This window comes from Diabrotica virgifera, chromosome 2, assembly GCF_917563875.1.
Source record: "Diabrotica virgifera virgifera chromosome 2, PGI_DIABVI_V3a".
NCBI lineage: Eukaryota > Metazoa > Arthropoda > Insecta > Coleoptera > Chrysomelidae > Diabrotica > Diabrotica virgifera.
In genome coordinates, this window is record NC_065444.1 from 190132494 (window position 1) to 190159527 (window position 27034).

Genomic DNA, 27034 nt, shown 5'->3' on the forward strand with positions numbered 1-27034 from the left:
AAATCAAAAAGTTGAGGTTTGACATATATGGAGTTGTAGGCAACAGACATGTTTAAGTGTTTGTAAATACTAAGTTTTTTGTATAAATTGTAAACTGTATTTGTGTATTGTGTGTTTCATATGTACAGTGTATGATTGAGACGTGTTTTTCATATTTTATTATCCGTTAGTGTTGGTGTGTAGGTCGTTGCTTGTTGCCTACAACACCATAACAAATACATCAAACCTCAAATTTTTTATTTGTTTTTGCTAAAACATAACCTCAACCTCAATTTCAATGTAGGTTGATGCTTGTTGCCTAAAACAGCATATACAAATTTGTCAAACCTCACCTTTTTGATTTTTTTGCTAACACATTCCACTCAACAACCGCTTCAATACAATTTCTTTTCTTTAAAAACCTTTTTTGAAACGATGTCCGGATCGAAAATCGAAACTTCAAATCTTTTTAGGCAAAAACGTAATTGTCATTACAATCAACTGTGGCTAGTCCCATATAGTCCATGTGGTGAGACCGCTTACGCCTGGAAAAATTTCTGATTCGGTTTCTTTGTGGATTACTATTCAAAAATGTCCCCTTTAAACAAACCTGAAGGGTGCCGGGCGGAATTTTTGGGCAGAAATTGTTTAAACATTTTTTTTAAATAAATACAAAAGACCACGTTTTTTTGCTCTGGAACATATACATATTTAGGTTTTTTCGGTCATTCTAAACAAGGTAGGTATCTTGTAATTTTTCTTAAAAATTGATAGTTTTCGAGTTATAGGCGATTTAAAATTGAAAAATGCGAAAATACGCATTTTCGAGGCTTAAAAACTCATACTTTAGTATTGTTGAGGTTGTCAGATACTTAAATTCAAGATTAAACATTCAGCTTCAAGATTCTCAAGAGTAATTGAGTCTAGTATTAATTTATACCGTTGTTTTTTAATTGTTAAATATGCGTGTTTATCCGATTTTTTTGCCCTTGCGGCGCGCTCTATTTCAAAAATATTCTATTCTCCTCGGAAAAATATTTTTTCTGTGGATGCTATACAATGTGCAACTTCTCTCACTACTTACATACATTCAAAACCAACAATTTCTCAGGCTGTGAGAAAAGTCGGCTATTACAGTGAGAAATATTTTTTCTCACGGGTTCCATACGTAGAATCGCGGTTTCCATGTTTGTCAAGTAAAATGTGTCAAATTAAAACTTACCAGGAATTCCCTTTCAAAACTGTTCAAATATAACCGTTAACTATAATTTTGAATAAATGAAAGTATATAAATATTAAGAATATTAAATACCTATATGTGTATAATATGTATTTTATTTCAATTTTTTCATATAATCCACATAAAAGCACCTAAATTATTTAATTTTGAAATTAGAGCTCTTAACAAAACGCATCCATAGAAAAAGTACAGTGTACAACACGTGAGAAAACGACATATTTCTCCCTCGCTTGATTTGCGGCACTCGTCTCGTACCTCGGCTCGTGCCAACAAACTTCTGCGCTCGTGAGAAATATGTCTTTTTTCTCTCTTGTTGTACAATATACTATTTTCTAGATGCTTTGGGATATTCTAAATAAAATAAGTTTTTGACATTTTTCTCAAAAGTTAACAGTTTTAAAGTTATAAGAGATTTAAAATCCAAAGACGCGTTTTTTGTAATTTTTAGGATTTTAAATCGCTTATAACTTTAAAACTGTTAACTTTTGAGAAAAATGTCAAGAAACTTATTTTATTTAGAATGTCCCAAAGAATTAAATATTTTTCCGAGGAAAATAGGAGATTTTTGAAATAGAGCGCGCCGCACCGGCAAAAAAAATCGGATAAACTCGTATATTTAACAATTAAAAAACGACGATATAAGTTTAGGATAGACACGATTACTCTTCAGAATCTGGAAACTGAATGCTCAATCTTGAATATAAATATCTGGAATCCTCAAGAATGCTATTTTAAGTATGAGTTTTTAAGCCTCGAAAATGCGTATTTTCGCATTTTTCAGATTTTAAATCGCCTATAACTCGAAAACTAACAATTTTTGAGAAAAATTGCATGATACCTTTCTTGTTTAGAATGACTAAAAAAACCTAAAAATACATGTTCTAGAGCAAAAAAAGGTAATCTTTTGTATTTGTTTAACAAAATTGTTTTAAGAATTTCTGCCCAAAAATTCCGCCCGGCACCCTTGAGATTTGTTTAAAGGGGACATTTTTAAATAGAAATCCACAAAGAAACCGAATCAGAATTTTTTTCAGACGGGAGGGGTCTCACGACATGGACTAATGTAAACATAATTTAACTTAGACATGCCACAAAAAAAGAGTTTCAGAAAATGATGATAAATTATCATTAGTTTAATCATCAAATTAATCATCTGGTAAAAAAATTTATGTTACGGTTTTTTAAAAAGAGGTTTTACACTTTTCCGTAGATATATTTAAATACGAAATCAGAATCCGACATAATTAGTACTGAAGTTATTGCTCTTTTGAATCAAAGACAAAAAGAAATCAATAAATTAATTATGGTGATAACCTGCTCAAATCGGCTAAAAAAACTTCATTATTTGGAATGTTTTATAAAGCTTTATCATTTATGTGATATTTATAGTCTAGTATCTAGATACATCATAAAACTACCTAAAGACTAGTAGAACAAAGTAATAACAAATAATAAAAAGGAAAAGGAAAGGATGACAAAGGTTGTGATATATAAGTATCATCGAGGTCCAGCAATAAATAATCTTAAGTGGCAAATAAAACATCATGTCGAATGTGTAAGATAAATAAAAAACGGCGAAACAATAGACACAAAAAGAGTGTTTGTAGATGTATTTGTATAGATTTACAAGGGTTAGGCAAGGACACGATACAAACAAATACGCGTATTTTATATTATGTATACTTTTAGTAAAAAAACAACTAATATAGGACGTTAAGGACTATAATAATTTGATGCTAGTTTTACTTTGGCATTGTACAGTTTGTTGTTGCTATTGTTGATTTTAGATTTGAATATGCGCCACTAAGTAATAGGGGATATTCACAAATGTTATAACGATTATAACTAATTATCACTAACATACAAACGCAAAATTAAAAAAAAAACAAAACAAGGTGAGACAATATTACAATGTTTTTAAATATAAGTAAAAGAGAAATATAAATAAAAGAGAAATTTAAAGTAAAACTAATTTAGTTGTTGGTGATTGAACAGCTAATCACCAATAACAGCTAAATTATTGAACAGCATAACGAAACTTGGTTAACGAAAGGGATAGAAGAAGTGCAACGTCAAGAAAAAATAGGATTTCAATCTCACAGAAAAAAAAAATTAATTGCAAAAAAGGGAAATGAAACACAAGCATATAATGGCAAACATAGCAAAGCTAAGAAATTTAAATAAAAATATTTCAAAAGCCATTAGGGAAGCCATAAGGAATTTTTAATAATAAGGAAATACAAATAACTAATACCAGGGTACAAAACAAAAGTCTAAGAGTACTAAAATAAAAATTGAAGCAAAAACAGGACAGGAAGAGGAATATCTAAAAGTTAAAAAATAAACATTTTATATACAAATACAAAAAAAATACAAATACTTACAGTCTAAAAGTACTAAAATGAAAGTTGAAACAGAAACGGGACAGGAAGAGGAATATTTATAAGTTAAAAAAAAGACAAGGACATAATATCATATACAAATAACAAAAGATTTAGAAAGATATCGAAGAGTACTATACACTGTAGAACATTATTATAGTCGAGATTTCCCTTCCAGAGGTAGAAATTCCAGTAATATAGAATCAAGGATAAGAGGAAATTCCGGATCTAACCGAAGAGGAAAATAAATCAGCCTTAAAATGAATGAAGTACAACAAAACACCTGGAGATGGCATTGTAAGTAAATTGATAAAACTAGGAGGTAAATGCGACATAAAAGTTTTAAAACACTCTTTGTAACGCCTGCCTCTTTGGTGAAATGACATAAAATGGGTATATTTAATAAAAATGGGTATCCAAAGAAATTGGAAACTTCAGATCTATCGGCTTGTCATCTCATTCAATTAAGAGAGTAATAATTATATGAACATGTGACCTAAGCTAGAGTCTTACCAACCATTAGAGCAAGCCGGAGTTAGGAATGATTTTGGAAAGAACGACCACTTACAAGTAATGCGAGTAGTACACATGATTTTTTTATGATCATTCACACAAAAAAATATATTCAAATTAATTGACACAAACAAATTAGGTAGTTATATGATTAAATTAATTATTATGTTATAGATACCTATATTTTGTATTTTGAAAATATGTTATTACTACATTCTTTCACGGTTTCTGCTGTAAATTTTAAAGATCCTTTTGGATTGACATGAAATTTGGCATACGCATAGCTAACCTGTCAAAGAAAAAAAGTGATATGATGCCGATGTGTGCTTTTGCCCAGGGGGTGACTTTCACCCCATCTCGGAGGTGAAAAAATATATGTCCAACATAAGTCCCAAAATGTATACACTGACTAATTTTGAGCAACTTTTGTTCTATAGAGTTTTTTCACCAAATCAATACTTTTAGAGTTATTTGCAAGTGAATATGTTCGTTTTTCACCAAAATAACCACGTTTTTAGACGGTTTTTCGCAAATAACTCAAAACGTAAGCATTTTGTCGACAAAAATATTCTTAGCAAAACTGTATAGCCTATAAAAAAGTGAAAAGAACGGTGTATATATTAGGTCTCTATACCTAGCAAAAGCATAGTTATAGCTAATGAAAAATAGGTTCATATTCGAAAAATTACAAATAGAATAATTCAATGTGAAATATCCAAATAATGAAGCATTTTTGGAGAAAACTTATTACAACTTTTTTAAAGTGTTTAAAAAAAACTTTATTCCTGTTATTATAAAAAAATTTCTAGCATCAAATGTAAGCAAGTTACGCTAAAAATAAAGTTGGTCCCTTTTGTTTTGGCAAAGAAAATCAGGAAGATCACCCCCAATTAGCAACTTAAATGAAATTAATCGTTACCGCTTCACAAGTTATTTTACTTATGTTGGTTTTATGTGATCTGTAAGTTTCATCGATTCAAACTGCTTATTTTTGAAAAAAATTGGTTTTAAAGTAAAATTTTTAAAAATTTTAATTTTGAAAACAATGTTTCTTTCAAAATAACTTAAAAATGATTAGAGATACCAAAAATCTAAACCATAAAAAAAATCGGCTTTAATTTTCTGAATATTTTATATTTTTTGTTTTTCTGTAAGACAAAAATTGGTTAAGATTCGGTGTTTCTAAATTTGCATACACTCGTGATAAGTGACTCGTTCAAGCTTTTAACTACAGCTCTTTCAAAAATAAGGACTTTGAACCGATTAAACTTACAGATCATATGATCAATATATACGCGAGTAAAAAGCTTGGTAAATAAGTTTGGTAAAAACTTGATACACAAACTTGGTAAAAAAGTGGTAACAATTAAGTTCAGGTAAAATGGTAATTAGGGGGTGATTTTCCCGATTTCTTACCAAAAAAAAAGGGACCAACTTTATTTTGAGCGTAACTTGTTTACTTTTGATGCTGAAATTTTTTTTTAAAAAAACAAAAATAAGCCTTTTTTAAACACTTTAAAAAAGTGAAAATGGGTTTTCCCCAAAAAAGTGCTTCGTTTTTTGTTTATGGCACGTTAAAATATTCGATTTGGAATTTGACGAATATGAACCTATTTTTCATTATCTATAACTCTGCTTCTACTAGGTATAGTCACCTATATACACCACGTTTTTCACTTCTTTACGTGCTATATTTTTTATAATAATTTTTTTTCGACCAAATACTTACTTTTTGAGTTTATTTGCGAAAAACCGTCTGAAAACGTGGTTATTTTGTAGAAAAATTAACATATTCACTCGCAAATAACTCGAAAAGTATTTTGGTGGAAAAACTTTATAGAACAAAAGTTGCTTAGAGTTAGTCGTTTTATCCATTTCCGGACTTACTTCGAACATATATTTTTCACCCGCAAAAGGGGGTGAAACTCGCCCCTAGGGTAAAGGCACACACCGGCACAATATCACTTTATTGCTACGACTTGTTAGCTATGTATATGCCAAATTTCATGTCAATCCAAGCGGTTCTTTAAAATTTAGAGGTTTTGCAATATTTTACCTTTAAAGAACATACTATATTCAAATGAATTTGAGGCGGCAATTTTAATTTAAATACCTCGGGGCAACAATCACTGCAGATAACGATATCACGGAAGACATTAAAGGGAGAATTCAGGCAGCAAACAGATGTATGTATAACCTCCACAATACTATTAAGTCTGAGAGCCTAACACGAGCATCAAAGATAAGAATATATAAATCAGTGATTAGACCGGTGTTCATGTATGGGTGTGAAACGTGGACTCTGACCAAAGCAATTGAAACGAAACTTGTTTTGAGAGAAAAATCCTCAGAAGAACCTTTGGACTTTATCACGACCCTAATAGCAACCAATACCGGATGAGAACAAATGCTGAGCGTCTAAGATGGGCTGGCCATGTCCATAGACTCCCTAATAACTGCCTTACCAACTGATCTGGGAGGAATACCCACAGGAAAAAGGCCCTTATGACGCCCACGAATGTAATGGAGAGACAATATATGGTCAGATTTAAGAACAATGGGATTACCCACTGACCCAACTATCATGGACGCCCGTTCGAGATGGAAGCGAGTTGTGAAGTCAGCCAACACCCACCCTGGGTTGTAGCCCTACCAGAAGAAGAAGAAGAGGAGGAAGAAAAAGAATTTTATTGCGGTGGTTAATGAGGTTCCTGTCGTCGATTGTGTGATATGAATTTCGTTATTAATCTGTTTGTATTTGATGGAATTTAAAATTTGGTTACCTGTGTTGATTCTGTTTTAAACGGGTTCCTCAATATAACGTTCTACCACCAATGTGGATTTCCATCCGCTGGGCTGTAACGTTTTAATATTGTTATATCAACACCAGAATCGACTAATATTGTCGTGAAACTGCGACGAAAGCAATATCCAGATCCAGTATATAATAAGAATGTTGGATTGATAAAATTTAAAAAATTGGCTAGTTCTTTTCCCAGATATCTAAAGTTATTGATTACAATATTTTGAACTGTTCTTTGCCTCTCCTGATAATTCGTGAAAACCCTGTGCCTTATAATTTTTGCATACCTATTTCGTAATGTTTTTTATCGGTTATCGTTACCAAATTAGTTAAAACAAACGTATGCAGACATCTTTGATTCCATTGTATAGTTCGAGTTTTCTGCATGCTCCCATGATTTCAAAAATTCAAGCTACTTTTGGTATACCCTATTCCACGAATATGCGACTCTTTTGGATTATTGCGGTAACGAATCTTTTAGAATGTACTGTGCAAATTATGAAGAACAAAAGTAAATTGAAAATTACTGTAGATTGGAATAATTACTTATTACAGCAATTAATTTGGTACTTCTTATGTTACACACTAAAATAAATATTCGTTATCACTATAATCCAAAACAGACGTATATTCGTGGAATAGGGTATAGTAAAGATTTTTGATAAAGGGCTTCTGCGATAAATTGGATAAAATCGTTTAATAAACATTTTAGTATACATTATTTACTTATATCCATGATAAATATGTCCAATGGACAACGTATATTTTAACTTTGTGTAGATAGTGTTTTCATCAAGAAGATGATTTAAATTTTTTAGACTTCTCGTTGAATTAACAACTAAATTATTTTCGGAAAACATCTTATTTTCAATTCTTCACTCCAAAAATTTCGAAAACACCTTTTCGTAAATTTTCTGCGATTTCCCCTACAGTAACTTTTCTGATATTATTATTATTATTATTTTTACTCATGTATTTATTTCAGGCGATGATCAATTTTTCAATATCATTATTGTCTTTTGACATTTTCTTTAAAAGATTTAATCTTGATGTTAAATTGTTTCAAATATCCAATCTATCCATATCCATAACTAACTCTAGGAGAAAACTAGGGCCCAGGGCCATCGTTATGGACAATTAATTATCTAGAAACAAATAGGACACATTTTCTCTCGAAACTTAGTTTGAAGTACTAAATATTTGCTAAAGTAGGTAAAGCTTCATTATATAATCAAGAGTGACAAACGTACTAAAAACTAACGAATGGTAACCGAAACTGATATCTTTTTATGACAGTTGAGACACCGACAACCAAAAAATGTCACATTAAAGATATCTCTTATGATTCTTGGTATTTTCTAAAAAACTTTTAAAAACGGCTAATAGTGCAGTCACTGAAGGTTATCATCCCTGATTTGGTTACACCTCTATCGATTTTCATTAAAATTGGTGAGTGGTTAGAAGATATTTCAAGGAATAAAGGTGACATGGTGTTAACTTGCGCTTTTACGCTGGAGGTGGCCGCCACCCCTTATCGGGATGAAAATTATTGTATTACAAATAATACCATAAATCGATAGAGGGACAAATTATAAGCAAAATTTGTTATGCAAAGTTATTAAAATAAATCAATACTTTTTGAGTTATTAAAGATTAAAAGTTTTATTCTTTCGTAAAAACATCCATGTTTTAAAGCTGTTTCTCGCATATAACTCAAAAACTGTAAGCTTTTACAAAAAAGCTATTAATACTAAAATTGAAGATAATAAAAAATTTAATACCCTGCTGACTTAAAGAACTACGCTATCGTTAACTCATAGTGAGTTATGGGTAACTAAATATATATTTTTTTTTGGCGAGTACTCAAATCTAAGTATTCAAGCTCAAAAACGGGAAAACTATGTATTTTATAAGATATACCTGTAAAACACTTGTCAAAGTAGTTCAAAATACCTATCAAATGAGCTCCAGTCGAAGTTAATATCATCAAAATTAAGCAAGTTATGATAAAAATAAGAGAACCCTTTCGAATTTCTTAGGAAAAAGTGAAAAATAAAACATAGACCATTTCCACAAAAATTAAAGTTTATAGTATATCTTACAAAGATGTCTTTATACTACTTAGTGTAAGTAATGATTTTAACAATTTTTACCGGTTTAAAATGCATATTTTTGAAAAATAAAAGATATAAATTTAAAAAAATCATAATTTTTAAGATTTCCGTAATGTTCAAATACTTTTGATAATAACTTCAAAAATACCCAATATACGTAAAAAATGATATATAACGAAATTTTATTTTTTTCTTCATAAAATGTGCTACTTGCTTTACTACTTTTGTAGGGTAAAAAAAACCGAGATAAAAACGTTTAAATCTTATATTTTACTGCGAGAACCGTGTAATCGGGACTATTGAACATTTTATATTTAAAATAGTAAGAGGTGTAAATGATTAAGTTCAACGTGGTTTAGTAGACGTTGAAATTAACATTCAGATGGTTTACAGCTGAACCAGATATCGTAAAAATTAAGGGAGTGATTAAAAAAATAATAATATTTTTTGGAAAAAGTTTTAGAAGATAAATTTTGAAAAAATTTTGAAGGATATATTTTAATGCTATTATCTTGTCTGGCAGCTTATTTGATAGATATTCCTAAGTACTTTGACACATATTTACCTAATACGTTTATGTTATAAAATGCATCATTTTCCCGTTATTTACGCTGGAATACCTAGATTTGGGTACTCACGGAAAAAAATATACATTCAATTGCCTGTAACTTATGGTTAATTAACAATAAAAGATTTTGAAAGTAAGAAGTTTATTTCGTTTTTATTTGCTTCAATTTTGATGATAATAAGTTTTTTGTACAAACTTACAGTTTGTGAGTTATTTATGAAAAATCGGTATAAACATGCATTTTTGTGACGAAAAATTAAAACTTTGATCTTTAATAACTTAAAAAGTATTGATTTATTTTAATAACTTATCTGCGGTTTTACCCTGGGGGTGGCATCCACCCCCAGGGTAAAACCGCAAGTTGGCACCATGTGACCTTTGTTCCTTGAGATATCCTCTAACGACTCACAAATTTTCATGCAAATCGATGGAGGTTCAACGAAATCGGAGGTAGTAGCTCATATCCACCTTCAGTGACGAAGGTGGATATAACGAAGCAGTTTCGAAATTAAATAAATTCTAATATTTTCCATTATATGAACACAAACATAAAAAATACACAAAATAAGTTGGAATCATGAGTTATAATCAAAAGCGCTCCAGATAAATAAGTTAGTCCCGGACCTACAAAAACAACGAGAGAAATAAAATATGTAGATACAGACTGTTTGCTGTTTCTCTAAAAACGTACATAGTTTGAATTAAATATGGAATACCCAAGTAATTCCATATTATATTGTAAAATGTGAGAAAACAACAAGCTGTATTCAGGTCAACGATACCAAAACAATCGCGGTATCGCGTTAACGCGGTATGCCGTAACTTCCTGCTGCCATATAGTCCTTGGCCACGGCAACTCTTTTTCTTATCGTTCCAACTAAAATATTTACACATATAGCTTCCAAAAGCTGCAGGTTTCAAATGGGTCTACCCCAAAATACCGACAGCCAAAATCCCGACAGTCACAATCCCGACGGCCAAAATCCCGACACACCAGAATCCCGACAGGCCAAAATCCCAACAGGCCAGAATCCCGACAGGTTTGATAAGTTTCTTTTTAACATATAATTACATTTATTTTTTGTTTTTTGTTTATGGCCATCTGTTTTTTATTTTTTGTTACTAAACAAAAGTATTTTGTATTAAAAGTATTAAACAAAAGTCGGAATTTTTACTTATGCGAGAATCGTTGCATGTCGGGATTTTGGCCTGTCGGTATTCTGGCGCGTCGGGATTCTGGCGTGTCGGTGTTTTGGCCGTCGGGATTTTGGCTGTCGGGATTTTGGCTGTCGGGATTTTGGCTGTCGGGATTTTGGGCGACACCGGCTTCAAATACATAGTGATTCCATATAAGTTTGGTTGTGTGTATACAAAGTACCCAATACACAACAGTAATCATCCATGAATTATACCTAACTAATGAACCATAGACCAAAATAGTAAACTCAGAAGAAAAAATTTCATTTGTCACTAAAAGTAACAAAAAACAACTTTATAAAATAAAGCAAAATCAGTCACAGTAAAATTAAATAAGAAACATTAAGTTTGGTGGAAGTTTATCATAGAATAAAGCCAGTATAAAAAACGAAAAACGACTTATTGTTAATAACGTTATAATAACGTAATAACATAAACGGAATAACATAAACGTTACATGGACATTACCTAATATAGGTACATTATGTGTTTATAAGCGTGGAGAGAGATGGTATTAGACAAGGAATCTTTTTGCCACATAATTTTGTTATAAAGATGAATAAATTTTTATCTTAGAATCCTTTACAATCTTTTTTAATAAGGTAGATTTGTTAGAACAAGATAACAATTAATGCTGATGTTAAAATGTTAGGCTAGTGTTTAGATCAAATATTAAACCTAAATATATGTTCCTAGTCTGATCCCTATTATTAAGACAATCAAAGAATTCAAAGTATACTTGGTTCAGATCTACACCTGATTCATTATTAAACGGGCAGAAGGCTGATTCATAGAATCCAATCATATGAAGATGCTCTAGAAAAAGGTCATTGGTAAGTTTTGGCCGAAATATCAACAAGGAATGTACTTCAAATATCAATAATAGACCTGGATCCCCCGTACCTAAAAAAAGTTGATTAATAGCAAGCTTAAAATTTGTTAATATCTCAACGGTGTCTAGTCGGACAAACTTTGATGTACGGGAACACTGGAATAAGGGAAGTTTTAATTGTGGAACAATTTAGAAATTTGGAACCTCAGATTACGAAAACGTTCTATGTATTTTGTCGGACACGGGCAGAACTTCCAATTGATTTGTTATCATTTCATTAAACTCTCATGCAAAAATCAGACTGCTATTACTAACCAACATGATTCCTGTCATATGACATGTTATTCGTGTTCCACTAACTAAAACGCCCAGTTGGCGATAAACACCAGTCAGATTTTTGCATGAGAGTTTAATGAAAAGGTAACAAATCAATTGGAAGTTCTGTCCGACAAAATACGTGGAACGTTTTCGTAGTGTGACGTTCCAAATTTTTAACCTGTTCCACAATTAAAAATTCCCCTGTTCCAGTGTTCCCATACATCAAAGTTTGTCCGACTAGACACCGTTAAGCTATTAACAAATCTCCAGCTTGCTATTAATCAACTTTTTTTGGTACGCGGGATCCAGGTCTATAAGGAAAGTAGTTGTATTTAAAATGAGGAATATTTTTTGGCAATAATGGATGAATAGCAAAGTAATAGTTTCTTGATGTCTTCTGAATCTCTGTATATTTTGACTTCTGTATTTCCCTGTCAACATTCCTGATACTAGAAAATAGATCTTTGGAGTTGAAAATATTTCTGATATCTAAGATATATTTTTTGCCGTTATATCCACTATTCAACTATTCTATTTCGTTTCCAATTACTTCACTGTTATGTGCCTTTTAATCAAGAGTAAAGTTACTGGTTTTGTGAATCGTAGTTCATGTAATAATAATGTTTTGATCATAATATCAACCATAATGGGTACAGGTATCTAATAATTGCAACAATAGTAAACTCGTGAGGAAAATAAATATCATCATAGCTTGGACTTACTCTTGATATGACTAAAGAATTATAAAAAGAGATCAAATGCATTAATATTAAAAGGAAAGTAAATAAACCAAGCAAATTTTAAGCTTGATAAGTGCTTGACAGTAGATGACAGCAATTTATTATACTTGTATCGATTTTTTTAATTCAAGAAATATTGTTTAAGTTAGAGAAAATAGTAATAATTGCAATGAAACATATTATATTGGATACAGTAGACTCCCGTAAGTTCGGCCTCGGTTAGTTCGGTCTCCGCTTAGTCCGGCCAGCACTCTGAGCCTTAGTCACACACTTTGAACATCAAAAATAATTAGAAAATAAATTTCAGAAAAAAATTACAGACTTTTGTAAGTGTTTAAGAAGCTAAAGCACCAATGTGCAATAATATTTTTAAACTTTATTAGGCCTAGGGCCTAGAGTTCTGTAAGTCTTGTTTTATAGAATTTTTGTAATGGTCTATCTTTTCATATAATGTTAAATATATGTATGTCAGAGTATTCCTCTGTGTTGTCTTTTACTTAATGTACAAGTGTTTTGTTTTTGCTATATTCATACAAACAATAAATGGGCATTTTTAGATAAGCATCGGTTAGTTTGGCCACTTTTAAGTTCGGCCTAGGGTCCGGTCCCGAGGTGGCCGAACTTACGGGAGTCTACTGTAGACTGTCCAGTGTACTCAACAGTAAGATCGACAGAGAAAATACAACCCAACCTGAAGGAACCTCTATTAGAAGACATTAGAAAAACAATAAACTCTCTTGAAAAGTGATTGCAAAGTGTGTAACAAACTGTGAGACTTCACAAAATGTATTTTTCTATAGTGCTTTGTAAATGTAAATAAGCTGTGTACAAAACTTTTTTAAATTAAAAGTAGACCACTATTTTATAATCCTAGAGTTTGATGCGGTTAAAAAAATAGTTTATGAAAGTTTTATAATAATTATTATTCAGTATTTCAGTATTTTAAAAAAATATATAAATCTTACCTTTTTGCAATACGAAAATTAAACCTCCAGTACAGTAGACACTAAAATCCAAATCACTTAACTTAACTATACGCTAATTTTGATACAAATTCTTATACAATATAATTCACAGAACCATCCACCATAATAATTTTCAACTGGTTTAGAAACTTCAAAATCACTAAAACATCTACTAACCTATCTAAATAATTCGAAATATTTCGGTATCTAAACACTGAATACTACGTTAGTCAATTTTTTTTGTGCAACTTTTTTTTTTATTTTTTGGTCGACGTTTTGCGGAAGCGCTTCTATCACGGCAAAAGCGTTAGAACCATGCTCGCTATACGATAGCCGGCCGTCAACTGTTTTATGATGGTGCGCTACGGAGATTTGATTATCAGGCCTCCTGCGCAATTTTGGTTAGGATGCAAATACTGAAATATTAAGATATAGGTATTATTAGAGGACTTTTGTTTTGATTTTTTTAAAAAAGTTTTGGTGTGATAAATATGCACGTGTTGATCGGAAGTTTGACAGCAGAACTAAAGATTATTATTTAATTTGGTTGTAAATGTCCCGTCAGGATAGATTTATGGAACTGTCGTGATGACAGACGTTTTTAATATTAGTTTGTTTTATATTTTACGGAATTTACCGATACCTAGGAACTTTTTATGAAAATGTGAGCAACACTGTTTCAGAAAATGACATGTTTTAAAATATAAAATTTTGATAAATAGGTACTTAACGCAAATAAAAATGTACGCTACAGGATAAAAGTAGACTATAGCTATTTGTATAACAAGGGAGGAAAGTGCTACTTTTCCTCCCGAGAATGAAGTTTACTGCCCGACGCGTAGCGGAGGGCAGTAATCATTCAAGGGAGGAAAAGGCACTTTACTCCCATGTTATACATATGGTTTTTCCACCTTCCTCAAATAACAAGTAATTTTTTCATTTTTACTTAATTTATTTATGTAACTAACCAACAAAATTTATTAGAACTAAAAGTAACAAGTAGGTACAATATAACTGTCAACTGTCAAATATAAGTCAAATTATTAATGTAAACATTGTTAAATCAGAATAACAATTTACTGTTTTTTACCATTCTGCAAAATACAGAGTGTTTTTAAATAAACGTTAAAATATATAGATACTTACGTAATAGAAAATATATATTGTACAGGGCGTCAATAAGTTATATTTCATGAATGAAATACAATGACGTCACTTTTACTTTTCCTCCCTAGGGAGGAAAAATATTTTCCTCCCTAGGGAGGAAAAGTACAACTTTGCTCCCTACAATCAGGTCCGGAAAAGTATACTTTCGGTAGAGGTAGGTGGAAAAAATATTATTCTTGTCATTTAAATGAAAATGTAAAGTATTTTGTTTTTCAGTGGATATGGTTCGTATATTTAAATCAATATTTCAGAAATATAAAAGACAGTTTTGAGACACTTTTTTTGTTTCTAAACGAGATTGGATTGTTGGGTCGCTTATTCTTCTGTCAACTATTTTATGATGGTGCTCTACATAGAGATTTGAGTAACAAGCCTACTTACTGCGCAATTTTGGTTAGGATGCAAATACTGAAGTATTAAGATATAGGTATTATTAGAGGACTTTTGTTTTGATTTTTTTTTTAAGTTTGGTGTGATAAATATGCACGTGTTGATCGGAAGTTTGACAAGCAGAACTAAAGATTATTATTTAATTTGTTTGTAAATGTCCCGTCAGGATAGATTTATTGAACTGTCGTGATGACAGCCGTTTATAATATTAGTTTGTTATATATTTTACGAAATTTATCGATATCTAGGAACTTTTTATGAAAACGTGAGCAACACCCTTTCAGAAAATGACATCTTTTAAAATATAATATTTTGATAAATAGGTACTTAACGCAAATAAAAATATGCGCTACAGGATAAAAGTAGACTTAAATATTATTCTTGTCATTTAACTCTTCCGGACCTGATTGTAGGGAGCAAAGTTGTACTTTTCCTCCTTAGGGAGGAAAAGTAAAAGTGACGTCATGGTATTTCATTCATGAGATATAACTTATTGACGCCCTGTACAATATCTATTTTCTATTACGTAAGTATCTATCGATTCTAACGTTTATTTAAAAACACTCTTTATTTTGCAGAATGGTAAAAAACAGTAAATTGATATTCTGATTTAACAATGTTTACATTAATAATTTGACTTATATTTGACAGTTGACAGTTATAATGTACCTACTTGTTAGTTTTAGTTCTAATAAATTTTGTTGGTTAGTTACATAAATAAATTAAGTAAAAATAAAAAAATGACTTGCTATTTGAGGAAGGTGGAAAAACCATATGTATAACATGGGAGTAAAGTGCCTTTTCCTCCCTTGAATGATTACTGCCCTCCGCTACGCGTCGGGCAGTAAACTTCATTCTCGGGAGGAAAAGTAGCACTTTCCTCCCTTGTTATACAAATAGCTATTGTTTTTCAATGGATATGGTTCGTATATTTAAATCAATATTTCAGAAATATAAAAGAGGGTTTTCAGACACTTTTTTTGTTTCTAAACGAGATTGGATTGTTGGGTCGCTTATTCTTCTGTCAACTGTTTTATGATGGTGCGCTACGGAGATTTGATTATCAGGCCTCCTGCGCAATTTTGGTTAGGATGGAAATACTGAAATATTAAGATATAGGTATTATTAGAGGACTTTTGTTTTGATTTTTTTAAAAAAGTTTTGGTGTGATAAATATGCACGTGTTGATCGGAAGTTTGACAGCAGAACTAAAGATTATTATTTAATTTGGTTGTAAATGTCCCGTCAGGATAGATTTATGGAACTGTCGTGATGACGGACGTTTTTAATATTAGTTTGTTTTATATTTACGGAATTTACCGAAACCTAGGAACTTTTTATGAAAACGTGAGCAACAGTGTTTCAGAAAATGATATGTTTTAAAATATAATGTTTTGATAAATAGGTACTTAGAGCAAATAAAAATATACGCTACAGGATAAAAGTAGACTAAAATATTATAGACCTGGATCTCGCGTACCAAAAAAAAGTTGATTAATAGCAAGCTGAAATTTGTTAATAGCTTAACAGTGTCTAGTTGGACAAACTTTGATGTATGGGAACACTGGAACAGGGGAAATTTTAATTGTGGAAAAGGTTAAAAATTTGGACCGTCAGACTACGAAAACGTTCCATGTATTTTGTCGGATAGGACTTCTAATTGATTTGTTACCAATTCATTAAACTCTCATGCAAAAATCAGACTGGTGTTTATCAACAACTGGGCATTTTAATGAATGGAACACGAAGAACATGTCAAATGACAGGAATCATGTTGGTTAGTAATAGCAGGCTGATTTTTGCACGGGAGTTTGTTGAAAGGGTAACAAATCAATTGGATGTTCTGTCCGACAAAATACATGGGATGTTTTCGTAATCTGACGTTCCAAATATTTAAACTGTTCCGCAATTAAAGCTTTCCCTGTTCCAGTGTACCCGTACATCAAAGTTTGTCGACTAGACACCGTTAGGTTATTAACACATTTTCGACTTGCTATTAGGTAATCAGCGGTTTTTTTTGGTACGCGGGATCCAGGTCTATTATTCTTTTCATTTAAATGAAAATGTAAATTATTTTGTTTTTCAATGGATACGGTTCATATATGAGGCGCTCAAAGCACAGTGGCCTAACTCCAAAAAACGAAGTTTTGAGATAAATGCAATCTTTGCATTCGTATTTACATTGTACTTATGGGAAGACGCTACAAATTATCTAGCGCCATTTAGCCAAATATAGAGGTAGGTTGTGTAGACCCTTGTATAGGAAGATTTAATGTGGCTGTTTTTATTGATATATTAATTTAAAAATGTTTAATTTGTGGGTTAGGCTACTGTTGTTCTGAGCGCCTCATATTTAGATCAATATTTCAGAAATATAAAAGACATTTTTCAGACACTTTTTTTTTGTTTCCAAACGAGATTGGATTGTTGGGTCGCTTATTCTTCTCTCAACTATTTTACGATGTTGCGCTACATAGAGATTTGAGTAACAAGCCTCCTGCGCAATTTGGGTTAGGATGAAGATACTGAAATATTAATATGTATAGGTATTATTATAGGACTTTTGTTTTGATTTTTTTTTAAGTTTACTGTGATAAATGTGCACGCGGTGTTAGGAAGTTTGACAAGCAGAACTAAGGATTATTATTTAATTTGGTTGTAAATGTCCCGTCAGGATATATTTATGGAACTGTCCTGATGACAGACGTTTTTAATGTTAGTTTGTTTTATATTTTACGGAATTTACCGATACCTAGGAACTTTTTATGAAAACGTGAGCAACACTGTTTCAGAAAATGACATGTTTTAAAATATAAAATTTTGATAAATAGGTACTTAACGCAAATAAAAATATACGCTACAGGATAAAAGTAGACTAAAATATTATTCTTGTCATTTAAATGAAAATGTAAAGTATTTTGTTTTTCAGTGGATATGGTTCGTATATTTAAATCAATATTTCAGAAATATAAAAGACAGTTTTGAGACACTTTTTTGTTTCTAAACGAGATTGGATTGTTGGGTCGCTTATTCTTCTGTCAACTATTTTATGATGGTGCGCTACATAGAGATTTGAGTAACAAGCCTACTTATTGCGCAACTTTGGTTAGGATCCAAATACTGAAATATTAAGATATAGGTATTATTAGAGGACTTTTGTTTTGATTTTTTTTTAAGTTTGGTGTGATAAATATGCACGTGTTGATCGGAAGTTTGACAAGCAGAACTAAAGATTATTATTTAATTTGTTTGTAGATGTCCCGTCAGGATAGATTTATTGAACTGTCGTGATGACAGCCGTTTATAATATTATTTTGTTATATATTTTAGGAAATTTATCGATATCTAGGAACTTTTTATGAAAACGTGAGCAACACCCTTTCAGAAAATGACATCTTTTAAAATATAATATTTTGATAAAAAGTTGTACTTTTCCTCCCTAGGGAGGAAAATATTTTTTACGGAAATAACGAAGAAAATTACGGAATTAATTATAATAAATGAATTAAAAATAAATGGTACGGTAAACAATCCTCATTTTTTAATATGTTATTCCTAACAAAAAAACCTTTAATCTAAGCACAAATAATTAAAAATCGTAAATTTGGGTCAAAAGTTATTAACTTTTTAAAAATTCCCATAAGAGCCCATGTTAAAATTTAACTTTGACCCTTAATAGTAATTAAACGGCACGGTAAAACAATTTTTAAAAAATCAAGTCTTAGTTTTTTGAAGTAAACTATAACATACTAAAATTTCATGCAAATCCTTAATTCTTTGCCGAAGGTGTAGAACGTCGTTAAATGAAAATGTAAATTATTTTTCCACCTACCTCTACCGAAAGTATACTTTTCCGGGCCTGATTGTAGGGAGCAAATTTGTACTTTCCCTCCCTAGGGAGGAAAAGTAAAAGTGACGTCATGGTATTTCATTCATGAAATATAACTTATTGACGCCCTGTACAATATCTATTTTCTATTACGTAAGTATCTATCGATTTTAAAGTTTATTTAAAAACACTCTGTATTTTGCAGAATGGTAAAAAACAGTAAATTGATATCCTGATTTAACAATGTTTACATTAATAATTTGACTTATATTTGACAGTTGACAGTTATAATGTACCTACTTGTTAGTTTTAGTTCTAATAAATTTTGTTAGTTAGTTACATAAATAAATTAAGTAAAAATAAAAAAATGACTTGTTATTTGAGGAAGGTGGAAAAACCATATGTATAACATGGGAGTAAAGTGCCTTTTCCTCCCTTGAATGATTACTGCCCTCCGCTACGCGTCGGGCAGTAAGGTTCATTCTCGGGAGGAAAAGTAGCACTTCCCTCCCTTGTTATACAAATAGCTATTGTTTTTCAATGGATATGGTTCGTATATTTAAATCAATATTTCAGAAATATAAAAGAGGGTTTTCAGACACTTTTTTTGTTTCTAAACGAGATTGGATTGTTGGGTCGCTTATTCTTCTGTCAACTGTTTTATGATGGTGTGCTAGGAATTTGATTATCAGGCCTCCTGCGCAATTTTGGTTAGGATGCAAATACTGAAATATTAAGATATAGGTATTATTAGAGGACTTTTGTTTTGATTTTTTTAAAAAAGTTTTGGTGTGATAAATATGCACGTGTTGATCGGAAGTTTGACAGCAGAACTAAAGATTATTATTTAAGTTGGTTGTAAATGTCCCGTCAGGATAGATTTATGGAACTGTCGTGATGACGGACGTTTTTAATATTAATTTGTTTTATATTTTACGGAATTTACCGATACCTAGGAATTTTTATGAAAACGTGAGCAACACCGTTTCAGAAAATGACATGTTTTAAAATATAATGTTTTGATAAATAAGTACTTAACGCAAATTAAAATATACGCTACAGGATAAAAGTAGACTAAATATTATTCTTGTCATTTAAATGAAAATGTAAAGTATTTTGTTTTTCAATCGATATTGTTTCTTATATTTAAATCAATATTTCAGAAATATAAAAGACAGTTTTCAGACACTTGTTTTGTTTCTAAACGAGATTGGATTGTTGGGTCGCTTATTCTTCTGTCAACTATTTTATGATGGTGCGCTACATAGAGATTTGAGTATCAAGCCTCCTGCGCAATTTTGGTTAGGATGCAAATACTGATATATTCAGATATTATAAGTATTATTAGATTACTTTTGTTTTAATTTAAAAAAAAAAAGGTTTGCTGTGATAAATTTGCACGTGGTGTTAGGAAGTTTGACAACAGAGCCAAGGATTATTATTTAATTTGGGTATAAATATCGCGTCCTGATAGATTTATGGAACTGTCGTGATGACAGATGTTTTTAATATTAGTTTTTTGATCTAGTTTACAGAATTTAACGATTAGCCCTAGGAATTTTTATGAAAACTTAAGCAACACTGTTTCAGAAAATGATATGTTTTAAAATATGATGTGATAAATACCTGCTTAAACAAACAAAGGTGTAGGCTGTGGGATAAAAGTGGAGTAAAAATTGTTCTTTTCATTTGAATAAAAACTTAAATTAATGTTAATTAAACTTATTTCTGTTTTTTTTAATGGGTATGATTCCTGTATTAAACTAATATTGCAGAAATATATATAAAAAAAACTTTAACCTTTCTAATACCAAGTCAATTTTAAAACACATATAGTAGGTATATCAGGTCCGAATTATCGTTCCAGGGTTTATTTGTGTATTCATAAAAACTATTGTAAAAATGATATAAACGCGATAATATTTTAGTGTTATAGTTTTGAAAGCACTTTACCAATAAGTACTATAATAGGTACGTATTACTCTAGATAATTTAAGCATTAAGAAATATAATTTTATTCAAAAATTATTAAATTAACAGATAAACTTTCACATATATTACATAGTTTTACTCTCTTGCTGTGTGATCTTCTTGATGTGTCTATCCGTGACAAAAGTTGGCAATTATCATGGCAATCTTTATTTTATCTGCAAAAGCAAAGAAAAGCTACACACATGTTGTATTGAACCAGGTTATGAGATTCATTAGCCAGGAAGTTCTTCTTTTTTCTTGACCTCGCTTTCCAAATATTTTTCCTTGCAAGATGGCTTGTAGGAGGGCATATCTGGATTCATTTCGCATTATGTGGCCGAAGTATTGTAACTTTCGAGATTCGATGGCGGTCAGTAGGTACCCCTCGGTTCTTCTTGACTCTTCATTCGTGAGGACCTCTTCACCAAGAACTGTTCACTGAGGACCTCTTCATTTGTGACGCGGTCCGTCCACGGCATTTTAAGAATTCTTCGAGGTAGCCACATGTCAAATTCTTAGGACACCATAAAAAAATGATATAATAAGACGTAGCATCGCAGCGATATTACTTTTATACGAAGAGAGAGGTTGTGGCTATTGAACAAGGTATCCATCCGGTTGAAGGGTGATCTAGCTATTCCAGGGGTCGGCAACATTTTGAGTCGAAAGTGTCAAAAATTGCAATTTTCAAAATTTTACAGTTTGTAAAAAGCCACAATTTTTTTGTCAAGAGTAAATAGTACTCGCATAAATAAAGTTATTTGATAAAAAAAATTAATCCATTTATTCATATGTATATAGGGTTTTTCACATATATGTTCATCCATTTTTCATTTATTCATGTAAAAAATTAAAACAACTAAGTATTCACTTACAACACTAACTTGTACTTTAATGACAAACATTTGAGCAAATAATCTCAATGGGAGCATTGGCTTTGCATGGTTTTAGAAAGTTTGGATAAATCTGGCTCATAACTTGTTGTGTTAAGTTTCAAACACGACTCTATATTTTCATTTGTTAGTTGGCTTTTTAGTTTACTTTTAATTATGTTCATTCTAGAGAACGCTTAATTTATTTTTACCTTCACTAATTTGTTTAACAGATGACAATTATTCATATCAGACTATACACAGTAATAATGTATACAGTCTATATATAAAATAATACAAAAAAATACAATAAACCAAATGACAGATATACAAAATCTTAGCATAATTTACTGCAATCTTTTTTAATTCATGTACCATTTCGGTCTAATGCTGTTCGGTCTAGTGAGGTTTCGGTAAAGTGCTTTTCGGTCCAATGAGTTCGGTCTACTGCTTTCGGTCAAAAGATGGAAAACATATTACATTGTGAAATGAAAAGAGATGAAACTAGTAGAGATGGAAATTATCGATATAAACGTATAAATTAACATTACATTATATATAAATTCCCACTTTTAGACGTCTTTGACAGGAGTATTTTATAAAATTCTTCTGTCACAGTAACAGTTGTCATACTCCTCCGATACGTCTAAAGGTGGGAAACTATGTAATGTAATATTAATTTATACGTTTATATCGATAATTTCCACCTATACTAGTTTCACCTCTTTTCATTTCACAATGTATTATGTTTTCCATCTTTTGGGTTATTCTGCCGGTTATTAGCGCGCTCATCACTGTGTATGTTTTGAAGAGAATATTTTTTCCAATAACTATTCCTAGAAATCATCTAAAGATTAAGAAATATAATTTTTTCAACAATTTTTAAATTAATAAATCAATTTTCACATTTATTGCATATTGTTACCTTCTTGCTGTGTGGTGGATGCACAACAATATTACACTTAACATTTTTTTGCTTTGATACTTGCAATCTTTCTGCAAAAACGGAGCTTTCTTTTCTTTTTGAATATGAGGAATACGGTTCAACCACAGGTAAACCATTTATTATTCTCAACACTTTGTAAGCTCATTCAAAATGGATTTGCTTTAATTAGTACAGTAGACTTTACAAGTGACAAAATTTAAAATATCATTGATTATCTTAGGCAAATAAGCATATCTATTCAAACGTAAAGTGTATGCGCATAAATATGCACGACTTTTGTCAATAATACGCCAAAAAATTATTTTCAATATGCAGCAAAATTTAACGTAACATTTACCAAAATATAATATAAATTTTAAAGTATAATTATTATTATACTAAATATATAAAACCAAAAGGTAAAACCAAAACAATAATAATAATTGTAATTTTATATTTCAGATTTCTCATAAAAATAGTTACGTTTCTCAAAACTTTCTATTAAAAATTTATCATTGTCAGACCACCATCATCACCAATCATCCAATCGCGTCCACTGTTGGACATAGTTTTTAGACCTCAGTTTTTTCAGTGTTATCTACACTGGGAGGCTTGTAGGCAGTTTCCCGCAGCTCTTTTTATGTCGTCAGACCACACAGATTTATATATTATTTTAGATTGATTAAAAGGCACGGATCCAGACTGGTTTCTTCCGAAAATGTTCCCCGGAAAATATGACAATTGAAGAACCGTGGAAATTCCTACGTTTTTGTCAATGGTATTTTTTAGGTTTCGTAAAATTTGTGTTTCAATATTTTATAAACGTTTTCACAAGAGGAAATAAATGTTTCCACTAAAGCAGCCCTTTCCGAAAGCCTACTTTAGAAATTTTTTAATATATTGAGTGTTTAGTATAAAAAAGCATAATTTGCTTTTAGAAAATGAATTTGTTATTCAACGTTTTTATTTTTAATTGCTCATTGAACAGAAGAAATTCTAGATTTTTCTTATTAGAAAATTCAAAAAATAATCTTTAAATTTTTCCAAAATGATTGGCGTCAAAAAATGCAGCCTATAACCAGGTTCACCATTCTGTCACCATTCCTTGTTGAAGCAGTGTTGTATTAGGAAGCCTGTCTTTATATAGTTGAATTGTTAACGGCTTAAAAACATTTTTTTACACTCAAAACTAAATCATTGGCAAGAGGAAAGACGAGGCTTGTTCTAATTTCTTCAGCAACTCTATTAATACCATGGACCACACACAGGCGCGGATACAGAGGGGGATCAACGGGGTTTTAAACTACCCTAGTGTATTAACCATAGAAGGACCAAGGAGGGTTAAAAAGTATCCAAAACATTGCATTACATCTGAGTTTCTATATACCTTTGTTTCTAAACATCTCAAATAATTAATAGTTTTCGGCGTACTACTGCCCTATAAGATGGCCTAATTAGGATTTCTGTAATTTAATTTATTTCCCCATACTTTTATAAAAACTTGAGAGTGGACTATAAATAATCCCCTTGAATACCTTCCACACCATCTCAAAATGGAAAGGGACGATATGTGTCAAATTAGCAATATCTAAAAGAAAAAATGCCAGTAAGTGGGCAAAAACGGCCATAGTTTGTTCAAAATTCAAGTATGTATGCGGCAAGCACAGCAAGAAGTCAAAAATGTTTCTATTCCTACGATGATGCCAATTCCACTGAAGCCGAAGACTCCGGGTAAATTATAAATTCGTTTTTTTTTTAACTGTTCCATTAACGTCTAGGAATAATATAAAAGTGTTATTTTTAAATTGGTTTAAATAAAGAAGCACGTTTCTGATTAATTTATGTGTGGACATTTATTGACCCTCATTGGTCCTCGCTGTTTTTAGTAAAAGGTTGGTCCTGCGAGGGTTATGTCTCTAAATATTTTTTTTACAGTTTTACAATTGTCCCGACTTCAGCAACAGAATATCACTGCTATAAATTATCATTTTGTATAACTATTTTTCTCAGAATGCTTGATTTGAATTATTAATTTGTGCAACAATATGTTTTCCGTATTTTAAACAATGCATGTTAGAATGCATTCACAATACGTTCGGGCCTATGTGCCAACATTGGAACATTCAATACAGTTTATTCACTGTGGTAGTTCGGTTTGAGTGTAGCAAAACTAGCGGTATTCAAAGACAATCAGATCCAAAACGACAAATTCCGATATGGATGTCATTTCCAAATTATTCCCAAGATATCATCTAATATCTTACCGGGGGCTACCAGGAATTTGCTGCAACTGACTATACGAAACGAAATGACTGAGTAAGAAAGATCCTTCATTAAGAGATAGCTATCAAAGTGGGACTTCTCCAAAACAACCATCTCCCATATTATCAACAGGTCCCTGAGATTATTTTTGATAAATGATAATTACAAGTTAAACTGGGACTGCAGGTTAAACAGTGGCACATAATAGAACATATATCTCATATTAGTTAACAAATTTATGAGATGAGACAAACAGCACTATTAGGTAATTGATGTGGCGATACCTAACAAAAATAATCTGCGTGTCAAATATATCGAAAAGATCGCCAAGTACGGAGATTTAGAAGTACCCAGACAATACCAATTATTCTCTCTACTATGAGAGCCATTCCGAAGAACCTTCTAGAAAACATAAAATAGTTGAGTCTGAATGAACATTTCTACATTCTATGCTGAAAGATGTATACCACGTTCAACGTCGAGATATAATAATAGTCTCCCGTTTTATACCGTTTCCGTGGCTTTGGGACTATAGCAGGGTATTCTGCTATATCTAGGGCCTACGGTATACAAGGAAGGTAACAAGGCCAGTGCTACACCTCAAGGTACTCATTTTATTCAGGCTGAGTCGGCCTGGGGCCCATAGACATTTATATATTTTTTTTTAATTTATTGTTTATACATATGACCTGGCCTCTAGTGACTAATCCAGGTCGTTTTTCCTGATGAGATTACAGATATTTTTTTATATTTTTACATTTTTTACTAAACTACTAAATCTAATTTTACAATTTATTAACTAATTTGCCATAATCTATTAATTACATTTCACAAATTTAACTAAACAATATACATTTGTTAAAATATTTTTGGTACCATCAACTCCCTTCTAAGTTATAAAGACAGACTCTATTTCAGAAGAGAGTTGGTAGTCTTTTTTTATTTAATGAATTATTTATTGAATTATTATTTTTAAATATTTATTTTATATTGAATTATTATTATTATAATTGTAAATATCTATTTTTGAATTTATATTTTATTTGATTTATTTTAACTTTATCTTACTCAACTTCATCAGGGATGGATTATTATTTGTTGTCTTCTTCTATTATTATAGATTTCTTGTTGTTTTTAGATATTATTTCTGTTGGATTGTTTAATATTACAAAATATTCTTCATTTTGTAATATATCTCTTATTTCAATTCTTTCTAATCTTCTTCTCATTCCTCTGTGTTCTTCATTATCTATAGTATTTTCACAATGTAACACTATATGTTCTGGAATACCTAGTTCTCTACATTCACAATATGCATCATCTTTTAAGTTAAATCTTTCCAAATATGTTGGGTACGGTCCATGTCCTGTTAAAAAGTGTACTAAACCTTGTTTTGGATTAAAATAATTTGGAATGTTTTCTAATATTGGTATAAAATCGTATAAACCTCTAGATTTTGTTGAATTTTCCCATTCATTTTGTCTTTTTCTATTTATTATTTCTTTTAATTCTCTTTTATTTCTTGTATCTAATCCTATTATTTGTATCTTTTTTAGCCAATAATTACATGCTCTTTTTTGTGTTTCTAAATGCATTGGCATTGCTCCAGTTAAAACTGTGAGTGCCTGTGTTGCAGTTGTTCCAAATGCTCCCGTCATTCTTACAAGAAATCCTCTCTGTGCTCTATTTAATTTTTCTGCATTTTTTTTATTTATTAATTTATGTGCCCATACACTTGAACCGTACCCTACAATTGATGCAAGTATTGTACTTAGGTATATTCTCATCTGTCGTAACGAAATTTTATATTCCTTCTGTGCTAGACTAGCAATGCTATGCATGATCTTTGTGGCCTTTTCACAGACACAATTCATGTGTTTTGTAAATAATTTTTGTTCGTCTATTATAATACCTAAATATATTGTTTCCATTTTTCTCTTTATTGTTTTCCCTCTAATTTTTATAATT

At 31.0% G+C, this 27034-nt stretch overlaps 1 protein-coding gene across 1 annotated transcript in view; it reads right to left on the reverse strand.

The window, feature by feature from the left end:
* Window positions 1–13966, reverse strand: part of LOC114326786 (5-hydroxytryptamine receptor 1-like) — a 2054074-nt gene extending 2040108 nt beyond the window's left edge. Inside the window, exon 1 of the mRNA XM_050642977.1 lies at window positions 13651–13966. The gene's annotated coding sequence lies outside the window, so the exon portion shown is untranslated. The remainder of the gene's footprint in view (window positions 1–13650) is intronic.
* Window positions 13967–27034: the final 13068 nt, after the last annotated feature.